The sequence below is a fragment of the Mauremys mutica genome, chromosome 3, assembly GCF_020497125.1.
Source record: "Mauremys mutica isolate MM-2020 ecotype Southern chromosome 3, ASM2049712v1, whole genome shotgun sequence".
In the NCBI taxonomy this organism is placed as follows: domain Eukaryota; kingdom Metazoa; phylum Chordata; order Testudines; family Geoemydidae; genus Mauremys; species Mauremys mutica.
The window spans coordinates 195,179,428-195,205,849 of record NC_059074.1 but is presented as its reverse complement, the minus strand read 5'-3'; the positions used below and the strand labels follow the sequence as shown (position 1 = coordinate 195,205,849).

The 26,422-nt window shown below is 46.6% G+C and overlaps 1 long non-coding RNA gene across 1 annotated transcript in view; it reads right to left on the bottom strand.

The window, feature by feature from the left end:
• Positions 1-25,353, bottom strand: part of LOC123367045 — an 89,066-nt gene extending 63,713 nt beyond the window's left edge. The window contains exons 1-2 of the long non-coding RNA XR_006578277.1: positions 25,200-25,353; positions 14,163-14,237 (exon numbers count right to left, since the gene is read on the bottom strand). This is a non-coding gene — a long non-coding RNA (uncharacterized LOC123367045). The remainder of the gene's footprint in view (positions 1-14,162; positions 14,238-25,199) is intronic.
• Between the last annotated feature and the right edge of the window lie 1,069 nt (positions 25,354-26,422).

Sequence of the window (26,422 nt, the reverse complement as noted above, 5' to 3'; positions counted from 1 at the left end):
TACTATCTCCTGGTATTGTCAAGAGAGACAGGAAGGCTAGCAAGTGGCTTGAACCAGCACGTTTGGATTGGAATTTCCCTCAGGCTTCAGGGGTCTGTGGATCAGAGATTTTGGTTTCTCCACCTCTATGTAGGGCCCAATCGTGGAGTCAGCTGGAGTTGAGGTTGCTCAGCATCTTGCAGAATTGGGCCCACGGAGACAAAGTTGTCTGAGCCAGAAAGACTTTATCCTGCTTACTGTGACTGGGAAGAGACGTGATACGAAACTCAAGGGTGTGATCTTACTAGGACAAGAACAAAATGGAAGATGACCGTCTTTGGGTACTGCACAGAGTGAAATCCTGTTAAAGCTCCCACAGACTTCAAGTGTGTGGTACTGGGGGGGCGGGGGCAGCATTTCACCTATCTAGTCTCTGCTCAGCATGGTGTGTAGTTTTCCTCTTAGTGGCTATTACGATGTGCTCACATTCAGGGGAGCATACATGCAGCTTTTTTTTGCTTCTTCTCTGGAAGTACCCGGAGAGGTAGGTGCTGTTTTGAATTAGGCTCAAAGGGCTGGATACTTCTCCCATTGACTCAGTCTGGATTGAAGTGATTTATTATTCGGGGCGGGGGGGGGGGAGCAGTAATAGTGGCGTAGCTGATTGGTTTAAACTGTTGCTAGCTTAGTAAAGGAATACTGAGCACTAGCACATGGGAAGTGGGTGGGAGGATGTCAGAGACCAGGGTTGCTCACAGCTTAGGAGGCAGATGTCGCATTTGAGAGACTGAAGCTGCTGTAACTGTGAGCTCCCAACGAGTCTGGGCTGTACTGATTCTGTCTTGTCTCTGAGATGGGTGTGTGTAAGGAAAAAAAAATCTTCAAAGGGTGCCAGGAACTAGCTTGGTATTTGTTTCTCCTGCATGCTGTGTGGGGAACAACATTTTCATGACAAGGATGTGCCGTTCCTCTGACAGGAAAGGAGGGAAGATTGTAAAAGAAGTTACTGAAACGGCAGCTTGTTGTAGATCTAAGGAGAATAAGAAAGGTGAAAATAGTCATGGAAAGATGGCTGTTTCTCAGTGGTCGGCTACTGACAGCCAGCGTTCACCTAGTCCCAAAAAGCAGAGGAGCCACCACCAGGCCTATGCCTTCAAAACCTTGAGCCCAAATCCTGCAATCAATTTGTGCAGGCAGATCCCAGCACTTTCGTAGGGTCCCCACTGACTTCACTGGTGCTCTCTGCAAGAGCAGGGGTCTGCCTATGCATCTCCAATTGCACAGGCTTTGTGCTGGCTCTGTGCCAGTAGTGCATAGTGAGCGAGTATAGTGCAATGTCCTCAGTGCAGTACATCACACGTACTTCTCACCACTGTGGTTGGTAGTTTCCTTTTCTAACTAAAGATGTTTATTGCACCAATCCAATATCGAGGAGTTGATATGGTGGTTGATATCGTTATGGCAGGCACCAACAGGTGGCGCTGTTACACATAGTTTTCCAAGTTATTTTTCTTGGCATATGAGCAATTTTGACTCTTAGGAACAGGGGCAGCTCTAGGCGTTTTGCCGCCCCAAGCATGGCAGGCAGGCTGCCTTCGGCGGCTTGCCTGCGGAGGGTCGCTGGTCCCGCGGCTTTGGCGGATGGGAAGTCCACCAAAGCCACAGGACCAGCGGACCCTCCGCAGGCAAGCCGCCGAAGGCAGCCTGCCTGCCGCCCTCGTGGCGACCGGCAGAGCGACCCCAGTTGCTTGCCACCCCAAGCACGCGCTTGGCGTGCTGGGGCCTGGAGCCGCCTCTGCTTAGGAAGACAGGCTGTGGCGTGGTTATATTTGCTGAGTTTTGCGAAGAGGCAGCTTTGGGAGAGAGGGAGCCATGTGCGCAGCAGGAGAGTTGGCTGTCTGCCTTGGGCTCTGATTAGAGTCCATTGACAAAGCTGAATTGAACTCTGGTGTTGGGCTAATATTCCTAAAGAAGGGATTGCCCTGCATGCTGTTTATCAATCTCATTTCAGGACTGGTGTATATGTGTAAATCAGACAGACTCTACCCAGATTCTGTCACTGATTTCTCCTCCGCTGGGAAGATGCTCTGCAAAGCCCTGGTCATCTGCTGCCACATGGCAGAAGGTGAAACAGGTGTCTAAATGGGAGACAGATGTCAGAAGAAGGGGCAACAATATCAGTGGCTAGAGGCAGGTATTTGGCAAGCTTGTCCATGTGGTGCTGCCAACGTACTTCACGAGTAAACTGCCCATCTGATTTAGTGCTGGCCATCTCCTGAGCAACCATTTGGCTAAGTGAGTGGTTTGGGGCCCCCAGCCCAAATTCAGGAATTCTCCTTCATTCTTAGCACTTGGAAATCAAACCTACATAGTGCAGCCTATCTGTTTTTCCTGCTTTGTCTTTTGTTCCCCCTGGCAAACATACATTACTCTCTCAATATTTTGGGGGTAAATGTCTTTCTACCCTCTCTGCACTGGCTGGGAGCCTAGAGGTGTGGGCTGGAGGGCAGAGGCAGGAGCCAGGACTTGCACAGACCGTGTTATTGGAGCGCTGCAAATTGTAGCATTTGTTTTTTGCAGGCATGGACCAGGGCCCCATTGTGCTAGGCACTGTGCAAAACAAACTCACAGTCCAAGTATAAGACAGGAAACAACACGTGGTTACCGAAAGGAGAGCACAAGGAAACATTCAGACAATATTGGTCAGCATGATAAGCAGTTTTCACGCTGGCCAGTGTAGTCTCATTGTTTTCTTGTGCTCCCACCAAGTTGTACCCATCTCTTGTCTAGAGTCTTACACTTTTGGGGGCGGGACTGTCTCTTTGATATGTCTCTATGGTGCCTCGCACAATGAGGCTCTGGACTCTAAGTGCTATCATGACACATGTAATAATCATTATCATAATAATTTCCCCTGTAGATCAAATAAACTCACAACAGCTGTGAGCTCTGGAAGTGGCCAGTTGCATTAGGATAGAATGAGATTACTAAACTTGCTCAGGTTGGAGCCATATTTAATTGTGGTCATTTGTGTACAATGTGCTCAAACCATACCTGGAAAGGATTCACAAATGGGAGGAAGTGTGAGCATCCACTAACCTGGCCTCGTTTCACTGGGAAGGGAGGACAGACCTTTTTAACAATGACTAAAGCACAAACTAAGTCCTTGCCTGAAGTGAATTTGCAGCAATGGACGTAGTCGGGTGTCACTGCTCAAGAGTGTGATATATACATTGTCATTTTCCACCCACCACTAATTGTTAGGCACGATTCCAAACAAATCTGACAGTCGAGGTTAATTGTATGAAGACCAATCTAACAGGTCAACACAATAAAAACAGATGGCACTGGATATTGCAATGCAGCCATTTCTCTACTGCACCCTCCTAACAAGAATTTGCCCACAGCACTTTACACTTTGGTCTCATGCCACCTAGTGGCCTACCGGAGAATTACAATTTATCCTTATGCTTGTCGGACATTATTCTTTCCTTTTTGCATTTCAAGCATTTCCCTAGTTCTATCTTGCATAGATTGTACTGTACTTAACCACAAACACAGGGAGGAAGCACTTCAATAATTTACTATCCTCTTGCTTATGTTGCTTAGGCATTGGGCAAGGGGAGGGAGAAGTCTGACTGTATTCATCTATGGAACAGACCAAGTAGGTGAGGTTATATCTTTTATTCTGTTGGTGGAAGGGACAAGCTTTCGAACTTCACAAAGCTCTTCCTTGTAAGCTTGTCCCTTCCACCAAATGTAGGTGGCCCAATAAAAGATATGACCTCACCCACCTTGTCTCTCTGATATCCTGGGAGCAACATGGCTACAAGAGCACTGTATTCATATATAGCCATTTTACAGCTCAAGCCAACACAATTCTAATGACTGAACTCTTACTGCCTCCTGAATGCTGGGGTGGTCCCTCTCCCATCAGCTTACAACAAAGGGATGGAATTCAGCACAAAATATTCTTCTGAGTCTCAAATGCCATTTTATTCTAAAGCAAAGAGGAAAGCAGCTCGAAGTGTCTGTATCAATTATTTCTGAATGGCTGTATCAGTTACTTCTGGTGAATGATTAAGCAGTTAGAGAGGGGCACAGTCTAGCAGTTTGAAAGCATGGGACCGGCAGCCAGAAATGTCAGAGATCTAATCCTGGTTCTGATATTGGGTCAGATTCGCTGGCCTGTTAAACCTGCTCTGTGCCGCTCTGGCCGTGTGAAGCAGGCTCAAAACTGGCTTAATTGGCTACCTTGGGATTCTCCAAGGTAGGGAGATCCTCATGTTGCATCGAGGTCCCTGGCTGGCACCTACATAGGGGTGTGTGATTGGGAAGCCACCGTCTGATACCTGGGTGTAGGGTGACCAGATAGCAAGTGTGAAAAATCAGGATCTTTTTCAGGGGGAAGAGGGAATGGTAATAGTTGCCTATATAAGACAAAGCCCCTAATATTGTGACAGTCCCGATAATATCAGGACGTCTGGTCACTCTGGCAGGGTGCCATGAGCCTACTCTGCCTTGCACCAGGAAGCAGGGTCAGCACTTACTGCCCACAAGGTGGCAGAGCTATTAGAGTGGCTTAATGCCATCCTCCAGAGTCCAGATTTGCACAGCTAGTCTAGCGACTGTGGGCCATTAACTCTCTTTGGCCTTGGGTATGTGCCAAACCCTCCCTGCTTCAGGTTCTCCTATGTACAGTGGAGATAGACAGGTGAGGAAGTAGCACTACCTTCCTCATAGAAGGAAATGGGAAGATTAGCTAGCTAGAGCAGAGCTTTGAAAGCACAGGTGCTATGTATAATTCCTATTCAGGGCATCATTTTGCCATAGATCTTGCAAGAGATAGAATTTTAATGTTTGCAAAAGATCCGGTTTTATCTGGCTATTAGATAAGAACCATTAATACTTGGACAGATGATAATGCAGACCTGAAAAAGAACTAAAAACATGTTTTGATTAGAGATTTGTGCTATCAACCAAATGTGCAGCTGGTCTATTGCCAGCAAAGACAGTGCTGGCAAGAACAGATTCTCCAAATCCAACTGTTCCTATTTCTACGCTCTCATTGGTCAAGGGCTTTCTGGTCTTGGTTTAATGTGCTTTTCTTCCCCCAGTCAGCCAGCTCATTGGAGGCAGCTTTAGTGGTTTCCTCAGAGAAACGCAGCCATGGACCCCTCTGTGGCCTCCTCCTCTTTTCCTTCCTTCCTACCACAGAACTTCCTAGGCTGGCTGAAGAGGAACTCACAGGCCACACACCTCTCAGCGTTTTTTCCCTAAGCTACCGTGATAACGTCTTAGTACAGGACCAGCATCTCAGGTACTGGTAACTTGGCAGAATATCTCAGGCCAGACAGAAAAGGCTGAACATAGCTATGACAGCTCCTCTTCACATTCTCTTAAATACGTTGACTTAGACTTTGCACAGGCACAAGAACTGCTAGATATCCAACATGCACAACGGGAAACCCATGCACATTAGAGGGGGTAGCCCTTGTAGAATCCTGCTAGGACACTTCTTTAGAGAGGGGATCGAGGGTGTAATGACAATGAGCCAGAGAGGTGAGTTGATGAAGTCCAGACGGGACTTCAGTTATGGATACCAAATTCACGGGCCATTTTGGTCAATTTCATGGTCATAACATTTGAAAATCGTAAATGCCACGATTTCAGCTATTTCAATCTGAAATTTCATGGTGTTGTAATTGTAGGGGTCCTGACCCAAGGAGGAGTTCGGGGGGGGGGGGATCACCAGGTTATTGTAGGGGGCGTTGCGGTACTGCTACCCTTACTTCTACGCTGCTGCTGGCGGCGGTGCTGCCTTCAGAGCTGGGCAGCTGGAGAGCGGCGGCTGCTGGCCGGGAGCCCAGCTGTGAAGGCAGAGCTGCTGCCAGCAGCACAGCAGAAATAAGGATGGCACGGTATGGATCCTCAGTCAGCAGCTGCCGCTCTCCGGCCACCCAGTTCTGAAGGCAGCAGTGCAGAAGTAGGGGTGGCAATACCGCAACCCCCCTGAAATAAACTTGTGATCCCCACTGCAACTCCCTTTTGGGTCAGGACCCCCAATTTGAGAAACCCTGGTCTCCCCCCTGAAATCTGTATAGTATAGGGGAAAAGCACACACAAGATCAGATTTCATGGTCCATGATGTGTTTTTCATGGCTGTGAATTTGGTAGGGCCCTAGTTATGGACACGTAGTGCAGGGTTATAAGCTGCTGCAAAGACAGTGCCAGCTCCTGACATCCCACCTAACAGCTAGTCTCGGTGTCCTTTCACCAACAGGACACTGGGTAACGGAGTTTGGTGCTATGGGGAAAGCGCTGCCTGATCAACTGTGTCAAAGCCTGTTCTTTTGTGAGCTAAAACAGATTGTTCTCTGGGCCTACAGAAGCAAGACTAATTAGCCCACTGCACCACCTAGAGTAGCTAGCGAGTATTATTCGTTGTGTTCTGTTCAGGATTTCTGTTGTCTGAAGACATAACCAGAAACGTAGCAGAAGATGAACCCACAAAGTGATCATTTCTGGAGGCTGGTACTGATGAAGGGGAAACAAATCAGTTCTAGTCACTGATCAGAGTACAACAGACGCACCAGCTAGTGAAGTGCAGATTCTCAAAGGTATTTAGGTGTCTAACTCTCCTGGGATTTCTCTCCACTAAATGGTGAAGATGGCTGAGGACTTCCCTCTGGGGTGCTTTATACAGTCGAAGATGCACTCAGAACCCTCTCTCTATGTGGAACAAGGAGCACCCCAGAGCAACAGAGAAAATACTGTTTTCTGTTATATTTGTGCCTCTTTTCTCCCTGCATAGCGGCATCTAACCTCCTCTCCAGGCTGACCAAGCATAAGAATGATGCTTCACCATGGGTAAGGATTCCCTCCCCCCCCAAAAAAAAGGGATCAGAAAAAGTGCCCATGTTTAGTAAATGCAATTTAGCTGTAATGGGATGGAGTTGCTGCCTAAAACATAATGGATCACAATTGATCATGGGTGGAACAAGCTTCCATTTAAAAATATTAAAAGCGGTGCAATCCAGGCAGTCAGCAGGGCTCCTAGTGCAGACTGGTGAGCAGAGGAGAGCACCGATGGGCCAAGCAGGTTATGTACTCACACCTCTCTCTTATTTACATGTCATGACTGGCAGAGGTGCCTGGAAAATTGAGCTGCTCCTTGTTCTTGGGAACTCCTGTGATGAAGGTGGGATGTCCCTGTCTCCGCAGTGGCTCTGAAGCAGACTTACAGAACCGGCCCTACTTCCCCTGCCTACTCTCTGTCTCTGCTCATAGCCTCAGCTGCCAGGAACACAGTAACAAGATGGCCAGGCCGGGTGTGGGAGGGAAGGGCATATTCATGTGCCAGCACAGCGACAGAGTGGGCAGGGGGCAGCTTGCCACCTAGTGAGGCACTGCAGGAGGCAGTGCAGCCCCAGCACAGATGAGGCCAGCCCTCAGGACAGCTGTAAATTGTGCCCTGCTTCCATGGGTCCTATGGGGCTTTGCAGGGGCACAGGACTGCCCCCATCATGCTTCCTACTGCCCCTGACATCCCCCCACCCTCCTCTGGTCTGTCCCAAGTGCCCAGGACTGCTGTATGCCTGGGCTAGGGAGAGGGCACCAGTAGGAGGGCGATTTATGCCTTCCCTTCAGCTGCCTTTGCCAGCTTAGCTGGTATAGAGGGGCCACAGGGCAACCATAACTCAGACTTGCAGCGTTAACTCTAAGGGCTGACTGTATAAGTTGCTATAGCCCAGGGGTCGGCAACCTTTCAGAAGTCTTCATTTATTCACTCTAATTTAAGGTTTTGCGGGCCAGTAATGCATTTTAACGTTTTTAGAAGGTCTCTTTCTATAAGTCTATAATATATAACTAAACTATTGTTGTACGTAAAGTAAATAAGGTTATTAAAATGTTTAAGAAACTTCATTTAAAATTAAATTAAAATGCAGAGCCCCCCGGACCGGTGACCAGGACCTGGGCAGTGCGAGTGCCACTGAAAATCAGCTCGCGTGCCGCCTTTGGCACGCGTGCCATAGGTTGCCTACCCCTGCTATAGCCTGTAGGAGAGGGTAGTGCAGAGCCACACACGGCCACTAGAGGGGGCACTGGGAGAAGCAGCTCCCCGCTTCCTGCATGGCTGGGTGTAGAGTAGGCTTAGGCATCCCCCACCCCAGGTGAGTGTGGCTGGAGCAAGGACTCAGTTCTGCCAAACTCTTAGACGGGCTGCACGAGAGGCTGCAGGGAGGAGATTTACTCCCTCTCCCTGCCCCACATAAAGCCAGGTCCAGTCCAGCCCTTCATGACTGACCCACTTAGGAGCAGGTTGGGTTGAATATGAACACGTTTGTGGATTGTAATTTTGGGCTAAACAGATTTTAATTCAGGTGTCTGATTTCAGATGCCCCTGGAAAAGAAGGGGGGAGGGATAGCTCAGTGGTTTGAGCATTGGCCTGCTAAAGCCAGGGTTGTGAGTTCAATCCTTGAGGGGGCTATTTGGGGATTAGTCCTGCTTTGAGCAGGGGGTTGGACTGGATGACCTCCTGAGGTCCCTTCCGACCCTGATATTCTATGAAGTACCCCACCCATGCATGCAAAAGCAAGAAGCTAAGACCCCTATTGTCATACTCAGGGGCCTAATCCTAGCTATCAAAACCCACATAGGCCCCTGAGGTGTGGCTTAGTATTGGAGCATTATAAGCTCCAATTAATGGGAGTCTCCATCAGCTGACTTCCAGGGGGGTGAGCCCAGGTAAGCCCATGTGGACACAAATGGGAATTGTGGCTATTAGCAGCACCTCTGAAAAACCAGGCCACTTATTTAAGGGAGTTTAGGCCCCACATTCAACTCTCTTGGTTCAACCATGTCAGACATTTTCCTGCTAGGAGCTGGGCTTACAGGGATTCTCAGCGCAGGGGAGGCTGGGAACTAGCTGGGAAGCAATGGGCACTGGGCTCAATCTCTGCTGTTGCCCCCACAATGGTCACAACTGAAGGCTGCTGCTGTCCTGGGAGCTACTGAAGCCTGGTGCATGTAACTGAGGAGGCTGCTAGCAGTTGTTCAGGAAACGGACTCGTAGGGAGGAGGGGAAAATGAAGTTGCCTCGGTACTAGGCCAGGAAAAGTAGCATGCTGCCAGCATTGAGTCAGCCAGCTCTGCAACTAACATGTGTCCCCAGGAGCCTGGCACGTGTTAAGTCCATTCGGGCTACAGCCCTGCCCCATTGAAGCCTATGGGCAAAGCTCCATTCGCTTAACGACGGACATTCAAGACAACGGTTTAGCAAGGGCAGTTAAACTTCTTTCAAGAAAATGTAAGACTCACCAAGAAGGGATTAATTGCACCCTTGAACAAGACAGGGTAGCAGGGCCTCTCACCTCTGGGGTAACACTTTGCTTTGGGTCTGCACGGGGGAAGGGATATTTGGTTTTAAGCATAGAGGGCCCACTCCTTCCTGGTGCTGAGCAAGAGGTGCTCACTCAGTTTCCATTGTTTCCAATGGGCTCAGCTCCTGCCAGGATCAGGCCGTTGGGAAGGAGAGGCTAGACTAGAGGGAGGGCTTTGGGGGGTTAACCCAGCAGCACCACTAGGCAAAGAGCAGGTCACAGGTTCAGACTGCACCCACCGGCCGGAGCGCAGCTAAACACGTGACCCATTGGTGACGGAGGCATACAACAATGCAGCCCTGGGCAAACACGAGAGCAGGGCGAGGCAGTGACGACGGGTGTAGCTTTGTATTGCAGCATTCTAAACTCCAATTAGAGGGAGTCCCTGTCAGCTGAGGACGTGGCAGCTCCCTAGCAGTGCTTTAGATGGGTTTGCTGCCAAAGATTAGGTAGGAAAGCGGTGGAGGAGTTAGACTCACAGTCAGTGTGTATGTTGCACCTTAACCCTTCAATTGCCCCCAAGTTATGTGCCCATCTGGAAAGGCCAATACCCCTGTGAATACGTGTCAGACGGTGCTGTCTGGATTGGCACCTGTATAGGGCCAGCGTGAGGAGGTTGCGGCTTTTTACAGCCAGACAGAGAACATTAAAGGGCAAGGTTACAAGGCTGGATCACACCCACCGCAGGTGCCGGAGGCAGTCTGCCTAGGGAGTGCCGAGAGAAGCCGAAGCTCAGCTGAGGTACTTGCACGTATTCTGTCCCCTCCTTCTCAGCGGTGCAGCTCTGAGCATCGGCCTCCCGCCATTAACTGCTGCAAAGGGGCGGGGGCAAGGCCATGGCCATGTTCCCCTACAGTCAGACCCCGTTGGAGTGCGGTCACCCCTGGCCATGCTAATTCACCCCCTTCTTGTCAGGGGGTGTAAGCACAGCTGCTCTGTCTTCCCTCCGGGTAGCTGCACAAACCCTGTCAGTGCAATCTAGCATTAAATAGGGACTCAGGAGACCTGGGTTCTAGTCCCCTCTCCGCCAGTGACCTGCTGTATCACCTTGACCAAGTGGCCTCACCACTCTGTGCTTGCAGCAAAGAATCCTGTGGCACCTTATAGACTAACAGACGTTTTGCAGCATGAGCTTTCGTGGGTGAATACCCACTTCTTCAGATGCATCTGAAGAAGTGGGTATTCACCCACGAAAGCTCATGCTGCAAAACGTCTGTTAGTCTATAAGGTGCCACAGGATTCTTTGCTGCTTCTACAGAACCAGACTAACACGGCTACCCCTCTGATACTTGACACTCTGTGCTTGTTTCTCCTGCCAGTCTTGTCTATGTAGAGTGTAAATCAGTAGTTCTCAAACTTTTGTACTGGTGACCCCTTTCACACAGCAAGCCTCTGAATGTGCCCCCCCTTAAATATATAAACAAGTGGTTTTAATTTATAACACCATTATAAATGCTGGCTGCAAAGCAGGGTTTGGGGTGGAGGCTGACAGCTCACGCCCCCCCATGTAATAACCTCCCGACCCCCAGTTTGAGAACCCCTGGTGTAAACGCTTTGGGTCAAGGACCGTCTCTCAATGGGTTTGTGAACAGCACACTCTTGGCCAGGGCCCCCAGGTGCTACTAGAATGTAAATGATACAAATCAAGTACTTGGAGAGGGGAAACTCTTCGAGACCTAGTCCTAGGAGTGTAACCCTGGTTCCACCGCGTGCGCTGCACAGAGAGGGAGAACCAGCCCAGGGGGTTCCACACGGCAAGAAAAGGTGGGTTGTGTTCTTAACATGGGCTAAGACAGCACAGCAGTGCAGACAGGGCCGCTCAGCTTCTAACCAGGGTAGCTGCTCAAGTTCAAATCCACACTTCCCTATAGGCTTGAATGTGAGTGGCTATCCTGCGGAAAAAGCAGAGTGACCATGTCCTCAGTGCTGTTTTAGCCTGACTTAAGAACACACACACACACACACACACACCTCTCCCCCCTGCAGGGTAGACATACCCCACACTTTACAGGGGAAGTGTGAAACTCTATGGGTAACCCAACTCCTTTACCATCTGATGGTGAGCTCTATGGCACAGAGTCAAGCCGTCCTTTGTAACGTAAAGAGGGAGTTATTTCTATCAGAGCCTAGGAAACCATTTCCCAGTCCCTTTAATGAGATAGAGAAGGGAATGATGTATTGGGAAAAGCAGTTCTGCACTGTCAAGGTAATTGTGCCAGGGAAGAGGCGATGATAAAACACTTACAGTTAGTTCCACTGGGGTGTGGGTTCCCTTCTCGGAATAAATCAATTACACAGATGCAATCATTAAAAACCCACCAAGCAAACAGAATGATTGTTGTTGCCCCCGTTGCCAACACTCATCCTGTATTTGGAAAGAAGCGAGACAGGCACGACTCCCCCGATAAGCAGTCGGCACTGCTGCAATTGGCAAGTGGCAGGGTGCCATATGCCGCCTCTGTCGCAGTTATCTGAGGAACAAGCAGCCACATATAGGCGGGAAGAAAACCAAAACAAGACATACAGCAGTATAGGAGCGTCCCTGTTTGACTTCAAGAACCGCTTACAAGTGCAGTCCTGGGTGTAGTGAGGAAAGCAGCTATTTGTGAGGACAGTTCTAATCCCCACCAAGCTTACAAATGCCTGCAGGGGCCCTGTCACTTCCATCTTAGTGGGCACAGGAATGAGAAAGTTCCCTGGGCTACAATATATTCCCAGCCTAGACACAGGAATTTGAGTATAACTCCCACTCGAGTTATTAGGACACACACCTCCCTGCAATTGGACTGCATTGCTGTGTTAATACGGTATCATGTCAGTGGGTGAGAACACAACATCCATTTACAGTGAGTGGGGTTGTCCAGTCTGGATTTTAACCCTCCCTTTGCAGGGTGAGACACACCCTCCCTCTCACGGGGAACAGCTCATTTTTATGCGCTAGGCCAAAGTAAGGGCCTGAGAGTTACACCAGGGATGTAGCCGGCCCATTCTTTTGTATCAAAAAGACACTTACACATTTCTCATTGACAAGACAGGCTCCTTGTTTGTCACACACTGCAAGAGCTGGCAGATGATATCTGTATGATCAGGGATAGGTGGGAGGTTAAACCAAGTGAGTGGGGATGCAAATGCATGTTTTGTATTGGTATGAAACACCTTTTTTTTTAAACCACATGTGGTCTCTGCACACATTGGCAGCTGGCGTGTGGCGCATGAGATCTTAGCTGATTACATTTAAATGGTTTTCATTTTCCTTCAGTTGCGCATTAAATGGCGTCACAGAAAAATCTCACTATTCAACCCCTTTGCTATCAACACATGGTGCAAAAATACCTTTCCATGAAACCATCCCCGATAAGGCCTGTGGTTTACACCTTAAGAAAAGAGGTCCTGTTTAACCCAGCCTTAGGTAAGCAAGTCATTCATTTATGGCCTACCACCATTTTTCTGATAAACCCATTGTATCTTTCCATACTTTTAATAATATTGAGAAAATAAAAGCCAGGGTTCAGGTACCCTTGACTGGATACATTTCAGACAGAAGAATAATTACAAAGCTTCCGATTATTGGCATTATCCACCCTTACCACTTGATTTTTTTAATCAAAGGCCTTTAAGCTCCTCAGGACGTACACACTGAATAAACTGTCAATCTTAATTAAGCCCATGCTCCAAGTATGTCACACGACTGGGATCGTCCCTTCATTCTCATACAGACAAGCATAACTTTGTCAGCTCAAGGCAATTCAACCCCAGGGGACCCAATCCTGTAAACAGGCATGTGTGTGAACAGCCTTATTCAGTTCAATGACACTACTCCAGTGTATAAAAGTACTATGGTTAAGTGTGGGATCAGACCCTAAAATAGCACGTCCCCACTTCTACCGTCTATCGCTACCCCAGCAACATTCGTCATTGAATGTAATTAATAGTTTATAATCAGATCTGCACTCTATTGCTCATTCCAGCATCACCCGAAGGAGCTTTTGTTCGGTCTTTCCAATGAACCTGCTGCACTGATCCTCTAATAGTTGTGCCACAAAATCCAACACGACTAATCTCACCATTAATAACCTCATTCCTGCATCCCCGGTTTAACACAGATGCTGCCTAAAGCAGCTGGAGGCTCTAAATACGTCTCCATTTCCTATTTCTTTTCAGTTAACTTAACTGCAGGTGGCAAGTAAAGAAAAAGCCCCACCTAACTCCACTCACAATTTATCAGTAGCACTTATCAGTATTAATGTTACAAGAACAGCCAGAGGCCCCATTGTGCTATGCACTAAACGTGCACATGGTGAGAGACACACACTGCCCCCAAACAGTTTACACACGACACAGGCAGCAGCAAGGGAGGAATGAGACTTGCCCAACCTCACACAGTAAGTCTGTTGTAGAGTCGGGGATGGAACAGAACCCAGATCTCCTGACTCCATGTTGACAGCCCTATCCACTAGACCATGCTGCCTCTCCAAATGCAGCAGCATGAGGAGGCCTTTTCTTTTAAAAAACAAACAAACAAAAGGACCAAGTACATCTATAGGGTGAATATAAGAACATCAGCAAATTGCCTCCCCAAGCCCTTTCATGAAGCGTCCAATAACTGAGCACGTTGCTGTCATCAGAATAATGAGCTGGAGCCGCAGGGAAATTAGGAAATTCATGGAACACGTCACATTTTAGAGTAGAAATTACACTGAGGAGATCACTAACAGACAAACAAGTTCCAGCCGTCCAGTGCTGCAAAAGAAGAGACACACTGTTCCCTACCCCCACCCCCAATCTGACAGCTTTCTTACCTTTACTGCTGCTCCTCACGTCCTATCAGTATCTCGTCTCTTTCACACCAGCCCTCTTGCCTCGCTGCACTCACACTGCAAACAGATAAACACATATCCGGCACCAGCACATCATTCCATGTTCGCTGGGATCACAGAAACTCTCAGAAAATGTTGTAGCAACACTCATGACTATTGCTGCATTTTACATTGTCCACTAGGTGACGCTATTTCCCACAGATTATCATAGGAAAATACCTTTTCCTACACTGGAAAGGTAAAGTAGAACCTCAGAGTTACGAACACCTCCGGAATGGAGGTTGTTCGTAACTCTGAAATGTTCGTAACTCTGAACAAAATGTTATGGCTGTTCTTTCAAAAGCTTACAACTGAACATTGACTTAATACAGCTTTGAAACTTTACTATGCAAAAGAAAAATGCTGCTTTCCCTTTTATGGCTTTGTAGTTTATGTTTAACACAGTACTGGACTGTATTTGCTTGTTTTTTGTCTTTGCTGCTGCCTGACTGTGTACTTCTGATTCCAGATGAGGTGTGTGGTTGACTGGTGGTCGTAATAACTCTGAGTTTCTACTGTATTTATAGTCTCAGCAGCCTTTGAACTTCAGTAGACCCTCCCTTGTCTGAATAGAATGGGGTTCATGTAACGTATTTTGGGAAAGAGGGTTCAGAGGGAGTTTGCCATGTATGTGAGTCACACTGGGGGACATAAGCCATGGTAATAATAGGAGTTTTCTGTGGGTTTCTACTTTATTTCAGGTCCCACAATGTTAAAATACACCAGGAAAAATATTTCAACTAAAACATCAGAACAACCTGCAGAGATACAGAACAAGCAGCATCACACGGTCAGAGGCACAGAGTCATTTACAGCCTGCCTGGAGGGACCAGGTATCCTGGTCTGCCCTGGGCTCTCCCTGCATTGAGGCTCCTATCATAGCACAAGCATAGGGCCCAGTTCTGTGAAGTGCTACCTGGCCTCAACTCCCTGCAGGATTAGCATTAACTAGAGCCAGAGGTGGAAGTAAGCCGGTCCGGTCCAGTCCCGGCAAGAGCCAGTACGCCGTGCTGGACCGCACCGGCTTCCACCACGAGGACTGAAAGGGCTCTGGGCTGCCCACGGCTGCGGGCAGCCCAGAGCCCTTTGAATCCCAGCTATGGCTCTGGCGGCCGGGCTGGGGCCAGGATTTAAAGGGCTCGGGGCTCCCCTCAGCGGCAGGAGCTCTGGGCCATTTAAATCCCTGCCCCAGCCCCGCAAAGCTCGAGGTTCCTCCTGACGGCTGGAGCCCCGGGCCCTTTAATTTGCCCCTGAGCCCCGGGGGGCTCCCAGCCACCTCTGCAGCTGGGAGCCCCTGGTTGATTTAAAGGCCCTGGGGCTCCCAGCCACAGCTGGTGCCCCAGGGCCTTTAAATCTTGAGAGGCCACGCCTCTTCCAGGTGAGGCCACGCCCCCTCAGGACTCCAGCAGTACCCGTAAGTCCTGTAAGTTACTTTCACCCCTGACTAGAGATGCTTTCTAACCAGTACAGTTCTTATGTGCCTGTGCTGTCAGGGGCCCAGATACAGTCACTCCGGGGCTGCTTTTACAAATAAGACATATGCAGTGATGCATTCTGGGTCCATCATTTAGCAGGGGGACACTGGTTAGATAGATGGAGGGTTTATTACCGGAACTAAAGGGGGAATATATTTCACAAGGAATCTTCCCACGCTCCTAGCATAAGTTTCATGTAGTTTGTTTTAAAGTACAGTCAGTGCTGGTAAGACTGTCCATTTGTTAGCAGGGATGACTGAAGCCCGCTAGCCGTAAAACAGGTACAGCAGATGCAGCAGCTGCCAAACTACCCGGGGGGAACGAACCTCAGCAAGCTCCCCTCAGTCTCACTTCATGTTTAGATGTGAATCCAAAGCTTGTGGGAAGCGTCTGACTCGGCAGTTTTGGGCGGCAAGTCCTGGGGGAAAAATCAGGGTTTCTTGCCAGATTTCCAGACTTCTACTCCTGGCTGCAAATCCCATGAGAACAGCCTTCCATTCTACCACCAGCGTACTCTGGGCTTGGTTCAGCTGGAAAATTGAATTGCAGGACAAAGCCAAAGCCAGATACACTCACAAGTTACCCCTGTGAAGACATGCTGGGCGTTTGGTTCTGAGAATGGGTGAGGCAGGCGAGACAGGGCTGTTCTGTTACCCTTACTACACACTTCCCTATTCCAGCCATTAAAGGGATGTCGGACCTGGCATAGCGCTATCACACAGGGCGAGGGGGTAATGCATTCTCCTTCTCCATTCAGTCCCAGGCCTTCCTCTTTAAACTGCTACCTTTGGTGCCAGTCAGTGCTCGTTATTATGGTGAAATATTTTGTTTGCCAAAGACCTGGCTTGAAACCACCATCGAGTACAGTTCCTATTGTAGACCTGCTTACAGAGCTGGCACTTCCACTAGGCCTAGGGCAGCAGGATTGGGGGGGGGGGGCAGCATTTTGCCGCCCTCGGCAGAAATTCGGCGGCGAGGGGGGTCCTTCCGCGTCGGGTCTTCGGTGGAAATTCGGCGGCGGGTCCTTCACTTGCTCCGGGACCCGCCCCTGAAGTGCCCCGAAGACGCGGAGCGGAAGGACCACCCCCCACCACCGAATGCTCAGAGGAGGAGCACTGCCGCCTAGGGCAGCAAAAACCCTGGTGCCGCTCCTGCCTGCTTATGATACAAGAGCCCAGAACTGCTCTGGGTTCAGCTCTGGCTCAAGCACCAAACTATACACCTGCATTACAAATTCTACAACACCTGTCTTTGATGAAGTTAACCATTTATCCTGTTTCCCAGAAGCTCCTGGACCTTAAATGGCTGATTCTAAAGAACCCCGCTTTGCATTAGGAAGAAGAAAACGTACTATGTGCTTGAAACACTCTATACATATTTTTACATTTCCCATTTGTTGCTTGATGTCCACTTTGATAAGAGCCACATTTTTGTGGCTAGAGTCTCTTGAATGTCTACTAGTGAGCTGTCAGCTAAATAAAGGACAGTACTGCATATAAACAACTCTGGGTAGTTAAAAGAATAAGTGAAGATGATACTACTTAGGGGTTGTTGCTGGTATTTATTAAAATCTTTTCTCAAATTATTATGATTTTCATTTGCGCATTTTCTCTCTTTGTCAGTATTGCCAACTCTTGTTATTTTCTTACAAGTCCTGTGATATTTGGTGTTCTTAAAGCCCCAGCTCCTGGAGTCAGGTGATAACCTGAAAGCTGAGAATCTTGTGTATTTTCCTAAAGAGGCATGCTTCTAACCCTCATGGCTATGGCGAAAAGCATGAAAACACAACTCAGCTCAAAAAACAGAAGGCAAATAATAAAGTTAGTCTTTTTTGTATGTTTTAAAATCCCATTTTAAAGCCCATCTTATGATTTGAGGGCCTGAATACTTGGCAGTTGGCAAAACTCATGTGTGCACACAAATTGTATTGCACATCTCTAGGCAACTTACAGTACACACCTTAAACATACAGATATAGCATAAATCTGGATGGAGAGTCTTGCCCGCATGCTCGGGGTTCAGCTGATCGCCATATTTGGGGTTGGGAAGGAATTTTCCTCCAGGGTAGATTGGCAGTGGCCCTGGAGGTTTTTCGCCTTCCTCCGCAGCATGGGGCAGGGGTCGCTTGCTGGAGGATTATCTGTTACTTGAAGTCTTTAAATCAGGATTTGGGGACTTCAACAGCTGAGTCAAGGGAGAGAATTATTTCAGGAGTGGGTGGGTCAGCTTTTGTGGCCTGCATTTTGCGGGAGGTCAGACTAGATGATCATAATGGTCCCTTCTGATCTTAAGTTCTATGATCTACAGTCGCCGATTGTCATCAGTACTAAAAGGATCCTTACCACTTTATCCACCCCATCTAGGACAGTGAATAAACCAAGAAGCTTTGCAAAGACCAGAAGCTGACTCTTCTTTTATGGACACGTGTAATGTTATTGACTTTGCTGGAGTTAGTTCTGTTGGTGTAAATCAGATCTAAGGGAAGAGTCTGGCCCAGGCTTGGAGCACATTGAGCAGGAAAGCTCTTGTGGCCATTGAAGATGGGTTTAAGGTACAACAGACAGACAGACAGACAGACAGACAGACAGACAGAGAGAGAGAGAGAGAGAGAGAGAGAGAGAGAGAGAGAGAGAGAGAGAGAGAGAGAGAGAGAGAGAGAGAGAGAGAGAGAGAGAGAGAGAGAGAGAGAGAGAGAGAGAGAGAGAGAGAGAGAGAGAGAGAGAGAGAGAGAGAGAGAGAAAAGAAGAAAAAAAAAAAAAGTCAGGGGGAGGGATAGCTCAGTGGTTTGAGCATTGGCCTGCGCAACCCAGGGTGATGAGTTCCATCCTTGAAGGGGCCACTTAGGGAACTGGGACAAAAATCTCTCTGGGCTAGGGGGTTGGACTAGAGGGCACCTGAGGTCCCTTCCAACCCTGATATTCTATGTAGTGGTTATAGCCCTGGAAGCCACAAGATACTGCTGAGATTTCAGATTATAAATCACTACCAAAGCAGAGAGCAGCTTGGTGCCTTAGAGAAGTGCTATACACACACCTATATTTTCCACTGAGGTACAAGCCTTAATGAAAAAAAACTGTTCCTACTTGAATTGTGGTCACACAAGCTTGCCTGGCCCTGCCTTACACTGTGAGCAAAGACACGTTTGATAGACAGGAGGAAACTAAGTATTCGGTCAGAGGTAGAGGAAAATATTTTTAGCAGATCCAAAGGTGTGTGACTGTGGATCATCAGGCACGCCTGTCGATCTGGGAGTTTCTGAAGAGTTATGTATCTCATGGGAGTTCAGCGAGGTGTGTGCATGGTAAGAAGAGACTTCAACTATGGAAATCAGTGAGCACATCAGCTGGAAACAGACATGCTGTATCACTGACAGCCTGCCACGCAGCAGCCACCGTAACAGAGTGCTCTTTGCCCACCCTTCACACACAGGGTCAGATCCTGCCTTCCTTGAAAAAAAAAAAAGACTCCCAGTGGTGCCAGTGAGAACAGAACTAGGCCTGAAGACCCTGATTTCGCTAAGAGCTCAGTGTCTAACATCACTGACTTCCTCGGATATGGCGGGTGCTCAGCTTGCAGATTCAGGTCCAAAAACGGAGCAGACATTTGTTCGTAATTTGGGGCCAGATCCTGAAGTTTCCACCTCAGGCAAATTTCCCACGAAAGCCAAAGGGAGATTTTGCCTGAGTAACAGTATCAGACTTTTGCCCTTGAAACACAGCTTTGCTAAGTTTGATGTAGCTAGAGCGGCTACAGGGATAGGACTGTAACATCAAGAATAGAACAGGGCTTTATTTGTAAAGAATTTCAGTGAAAAATATACAAAATTATAACCAGTACGACCTAGTAACACCAGCAGTCCTGAGAACATGCTGCCTGTCTTTTTGTGTAGTGATTTACACTAGTGCACAGTGGGTGAAAAGAGCTACTAAGCCAGAAAGGGAGTGGCTCGCACTCGCTTTGCACTGGTGTAAATGACTACACAAGGCAGAAGACGGGAGAGAATCAGAGCTGCAGCCTCAGGGATAACAGTGATAACACTGAGCCACTGGATAACACACAGCCCCATTCTCCATTTGTCACCATGAAGCACCTTCCTGGAGGACAAAACAGGAAACTTGATTTTCCCCACCCAAAATATGAAAATTTCCCTTGCAGAGCTTTCCAGCTTCTTCCCTGGACTTCTCTTGGGCTTAGCTATGTGGCCACACCTGTCCATAATCCTGCAAGACATCACATATACTAGTTAATTCCCCAAAGGCTTTTGCCTTTTGAAGGCTTTATTAGGTCAGAAGGATTGTACCTAGGTGTGAAGAGATGAGTAATGGGGAAGCCTACCTGAAACTGGCTGCAGTTGTTTGGGAGAGGAGCCAGAATAGCTCCATGAAGAGTAAGCTGGCTAATTTGGCTTGTTAAAGGCCTGCTAGCTCCTCATTTGATGAGTATCAGTCAGGTCTACATGGATAGATTTAAAATCTGTCTCCCATCCCTTGCCACCAGTCAGACCATTTTAACTCCAGTCCCCAATAACTTCTTATTCCAAAGATCGCATAGGTTTTCCTTGTGGTCAGTCAGATCTTAGCAGGGTACTACCACCATCTGGCTGCCTCTACTTTTTCCCCTCACAGAAGCTCACTTCACTGGCACCAGCTTTGTGCCTGGGTATGTGAGCCCGCAACCAGGGGAAGATGATGCATTGCCCCCAAAGGAAACCACTGAAATTCCTCGCAGGGGAATCTGAATGATCATTAACCTCTAGAGAGACAAGGTGGTGAGGGAATATCTTTTATTGGACCAGCTTCTGTTGGTGAGAGGGGCAAGATTATAAGAAGCTTACACAGAGCTGTTCTTCAGGTCTGAGACATTAAGTATGTTCGCCAGACCTGAAGAACAGCTCTGTGCAAGCTCAAAAGCTTGCCTCTCTCATCAATAGCAGATATTACCTCATCCATTTTGTCTCACTCATATCCTGGGACCAACATGCCTACAACAACGCTGCGTACATTAACCTGCAGGTCTGTTGGAGTTCTTTCAGTGACCGTCAGAGTTTAACATGCAGAAGGCTGACTGGTGTGGGTCCATATTAATAATACTGTCTGTCTTCATTATATGGTTGTACAGTGCCAGTCCCAACTGGGGCTTCTGAGCACTCTTGTCCTATTAAATAACAATTAGAATAGTCATTTTTTTTTATAAGTTTGCAGAACCTGGGAGTCTGTCTATTAGGGAAATCACTTATGCTCTCTGCCTCTAGCTTCCCAACCTGTGAAATGGGCATAACACTTCACAGCTTAGTGAGATGTTGGGAAATCTAGTTAGTGTTTGTAATTAGCTTTTATTATTATTTATTCTCTCCCCTGCTACCAGGTATGAGATTCACACCTGGGCATTTGAATGCATTTCTGTGACAGTTAACTATATTGTGATATGTGATTTATAATTTTGTATTAATGCAGTGAGCCTGAGCTCTTATCTAAATAGTCTCTGCAGAAATGGCTCAAGATAATCTGCTGCCCTAAGGAGAACTTCAGTGTGCTGACTCTCTCCACACTTCTAGGCCTAGGGTGGCAGATTGGACCCAGTCACTCCCTGCCATGGTAATGAAAGCTGGCCCCCAACATTTTGACTGACAAGAATTAAGGGCCATTGAAGGACATTAATGTGTGGAGATGAGGTATGCAAAGAAAATATTGCCTAGGCAGCTATGTCCATTGTCTCCTTTACTTTTTTGCAATGGCCATAGAGCCTTTTGCACAGAGGATAAGGAACAATGAATTTGTCACCAGAATAAAACTTTCAGGAACACATCAGGAAAATAGATACAAACATTTTAGCAGTAGATAAAGCTAACCCAAACATTTCCTTAAAATTAGTATCTAAAGAAATCCAAGACTTTGAGAAAGCTGCTGGATTCAAATTAAGTTATGGCAAATCTGAAATGCTAGCTCTCAGTTTGTCAGACTCAGAAGCCATTCCTCCAGAAAACATTTGGGTACAAATGGCCAACGAGTTCTAGAAAATGCCTGGCAATTCAAATCTCAAACAACCTAGAAGAGCTCTAGGCTTTAAAAGTCAAACCACTACTACAGCCAATGTAAACAAAATCTGGAGTGATAAGGGAAATACAGTTTTGTGGGTGGGAAAAATAGTCACGGTGAAAAAGGAGTATTTTCCCAAGGGCATCTCACTTGTTTCAAAAATCGCTCTGTGATCACCCCAGATAAAACCCTAGCAGGAATACAGAGGCCATTGTTAGAATGTATATAGGATAAGAAGAGACAAAGAGTGTGCAGATATTTTGTACAGGCCCACTAAACAGGGTAGACTAGCTGTTCCAAATATTGGATTGGATGTGCTCTAATCCAGCCAATCAGTGGGGCTTTATTGAACAAGAAAATTGTGACAGAGGAAATATCGCTAGGCTACCATGGATTAACTGGAGAAAAACAAATCACACTGCCTAGAAATTTACAATATCCTTTAGCAAAGACTACTCCATGGGACTGGAATACAAGTGATGGAGGCTCCCACTGAGTTTGATGGATGAGGTAGTCGTCACTTATTCTGGTTCCTGAAAAATGAGACCAAAGACCAATTTTGGACCTGTAGCCTGTTCGCAAGGGCCACAAATGAAGACAACTGTAGATGAAGGTGTGTTGCTTTTAGTCTCACAAGTCTTCTTTATTGAAGCAATCTGAGACAGAACTAGAGATAAAAAAAAAAACCTCTTTCCCCATCAGTGATATCCAGATCAAATAATCCAGATCTTAACTCAAATAGCAGATCAGAAAGTTTTAAAGATTTGGAAAACCATGGAATACCTATGGATGGCCAGCTATTCAGTAAAGAAACTTTCTAACTTTTTTAGAGATCAGAACTAACTTAAGCTGGCTCGCTATCTCATGGTACCAGTTCTTTCAAGTTAGGCATTATGTTTCTCAACTTTGCAGGAAAGTTGTTTTATACAGAGAGTTAACTTCAATAGAAGCCATGACATCTAGTCAATTTAAAAAATAACTAATTGATATAAATCTTTGCAGATAGCTTTCCTAACAAAAGAAAGTGTCTGCATATTAGATGCTGGGAAAAGGATCTCGACAGACAAATTATCCCAGAGAAATGAATTGTGATCTGGAAAGAGGACCAGCAACCTTAGTCTGTAGCACAATGAAAGCAAGGTTAAGATACCATTTCAATGAGTCAGATTAAAAAAAAAAGCCATTCAATCTATAAAAGTGGAGAAATTGTGGTGAAAGGGAAGATTTTATGCACACATCCAGTCAGAGTGTATTAGGACACAGTTTATAAACAAAATACCAAGTGTTCCTGTAGTAATCCTCCTGGGGCTTCCTTATGGAAATAGTCACCCGAAAGAAAGGAAGAACTAATCTCATCTGCTAGTAGCTGCATGGCTATTCACAGTCTCCCATTGGAAAAAAAAAATAGTCCAACTCTAGAGGAATGGCTCAAAAATATGGGATGTTGTCATAAAATTAATATACCAATTATGAACCCAGCAGAATAGAGGACAAACAGCTACTTAGATATTTGCCTACCATTTATTCAGTACTCAGGCAAAGCACACTCACTTGCAAAATAACCCAGCACACCTGTCCAACTTTTTAAATTATTAACATTTGACAGACATGTCTTCTTTGTTAAATGTGTAATTAGAGACATCATTCAATTTAAAAAGATCACCAGAAACAGCATGTCATGGTTAATGTAAAGCTGTTCACTCTAACATGCTAATACCTGTTAAGCAGAGAGATCTGAATCTGATGGTTATATTACTATAGGTTTCTCCAAACAAAAGCTCTCTATTGCAATGATTCATCGTCTCTGACATTTGCATGGCAAGGATTTTTAAACCTCTTAACTTTCTTAATAAATATCTTGTTAATAAAACCCAAGAAAATATTGCCCAGTGTTTGTACGTGTTTAGGGAAAGAAGGAACTTTCACTGAAGCTGGTATTCAGACAGGAATACATTGGCCTTAGTGTTCACAAATGAAAATAATAATAGTAAGAACTGAGTCCTGTAAAAGTTTGTACATTTGATTTACTTTGCTAGAATTAACAACAATGAACACTATCCAATTTGCATGCAGTTTGTTGAGCTGCGAGGTTTCTAATAAAGTAATTCAAAAGGTGAAGCAGCATGACAGAAAGGCACTGAAACAGAATGTAGGGAATTAGGTCACATACCAGTCAGGTTGCAGCTAAGCGGTGCTCACAAGGCAGTGAAACTGTCAGCTAGAATCTAAAGGGGAGATGGAAGATGTGGTGCAGCTGTGGGGGACAGGGAGGCTACTTCAGAATTGAGAGGTGAGAGTGGATTTGTTAAGAGTTAGATTAAGGGCCTGATCTTCAGCTGCAGTGAATCAGCACTGACTTCAGTGGTGCTCTGCCAATTTACAGCTGCTGAGGATTTGGTTCAACAGCATCTTTACTTCTTTTCCCTACTTTGCTTTTTTGTGCATATATCTGCTGGTAGCTAACCTTAAATCTGGGTTTTAGTCTCACTCATAGGGGCCAAACCCTGCTCTCAGCTCTATGGATGCCTAATTAACACAGAGGAAGCTGAAATCAATGAGGTTGCACCAATGTAACTGAGAACAAAATTTTGCTGAATGTGCTATGTTAGTTAAGCATCTGTATTAAAAACCAACGTCGGTTTACACCTTCAATTCCACACATTTCTGTGGGGAAAATGAAAATTGAAATGAAAAAACACTGACCCCAGAACAAATCTTTGTGATCTGGGGTTAATGAGTGGTTTGATTGCCAGGTATCCTCTAGATCCTGCTCCAAAGCTTGAAGTACACTGGAAACTGTGTAAATGGTCAAGCTGACCCACAGAATGCACTTCATTTCAGCCTTACCGGCAAGCAGGGTGGGGTCTTCCTATGGATTGTGTACATCAGTTGACTTGTTTTTTTGTTACAGTGAACTTTGTATTTCTAATCAAGGATCCAGTACAGCAAACAGGACACAAGATGCACAAAACGTTTACTGTATCCCCTTGCTCATCCTTCCAAGGGTGGAGTTTGGAGATTAAATATTACCTCTCACACACAATTATAATGGGCCAGAAAGATGTACTGTAAGGGAGAGACTAATGGGCATGTGCAGCATATCCACGTAGTGTAATTAGAGGAAGGATGGTGTAGTGGTTAGGCGGGCACTTGAAATTCCCTGCCTACATCTTTCACACCTCCTACCCCAGCCAGTCCTTCATGCCTGACCAGGAGGGGTGCCCTACACTTTATAAAGATCTACACCAGTGTTTCTCAGTCTGACACTCCTCCTCTCTGACATGTTTTGATGAGCAGCAAAGGAGTGAAGCCTAGACCCCAGGAGAACAGGACCAGCCCTAAACCAAGTGGCACCCCAGACAAGGAGTGTCTTCACCACCCGCCTCCCCTCCATTTGTTAAACTTTTGAATATCTTATTTTTTACTGCATTTGTAGCCCATTTCATGCCTTTGATGCATGTTTTGCATACCTGATTTATCCACAATTACACAATAAAACAGGTTCACAATATTGCAGCTGGGTTCTCACTTCACTTCGTTCTTATATCTCACTGACTGGCCGGCAATGCCCTGCCCTTATATACCTGCAAGGGCATGGCTAACATTTTAGGAGGTTCAAGGAAAATGTAGTGCTCAGAAAGTCAGGAAAGGTTCCGTGAGATTCTACAAAGGTCCAGAACATTCTAGGAGGTTCGTGAAAAATGAATCCACATACGGAACACCTGAAACATTTTACTTCAAACATTCTATTTTCCCTTTTGTCGCTAACAACAAAAAGAGCACCCCAAGCCCAGCGCTTCAGGCAGTCGCCTGGGTTGCTTGCACCTAAATCCGGCCCTGCCAGGAGACCTGGGATCAATTCCCTGCTCTGCCACAAACTTCGACTGTCACCTTGGGCAACTCCTGTAATCTCTCTGTGCCTCAGTTTGTCATCTGTAAAATGGATATGGTAATACAGCCCTGCTTCACAGGGAAATTGGCAGGGTAAACGCATAAAAAATTGTGAGGTGCACAGATACGTGGTGAAGTCCATATAGTGATGGGACTTAGCTTCTCAAAGATGTGCGCATGACTGTGCCTCACACATACAACATCACTGCTGGGGAAGATGTCCTACAGCTCTGAAAGCAGAAATAAAAAGGCAGTGTGTATTCCCTCAAAAAACATAAAAACTACATTAAAAGAACATTGCGGTTACACAGTCAAGCACTCAACAGTCAGGCAATGCCAGAATTAAGGTTAACTATGCAACCTTAGTCTTGCATCCGACGAAGTGGGTATTCACCCACGAAAGCTCATGCTGCAAAACGTCTGTTAGTCAATAAGGTGCCACAGGATTCTTTGCTGCTTATGCAACCTTAATGCAGTCTCCTTATGAGATAGTCTAATTACATGATCACAACTCCCCCCACAACAGAACCCCTCTATCAGTACACAAGAAGAACCGTGCTCTCTTAATGAGCGGCTATAGAATATTTTGTTTTGTCTTCACTGTTCAGCGTGTGGCCCACTGCACACTATTCAAACCTGCTTGGAGGACAGAATTATTAGGTTCCTCATGGGCTTTTCTGTGGCACTTATCACTGTAGTATGTGAGAGCTTCCCAAACATTTATCTTTACAACAGCCCTGGGATGTGGGGGTGCTATTATCCCTAGCTGTAAAATGGGGAACTGAGGCAGAGAGATTATGGT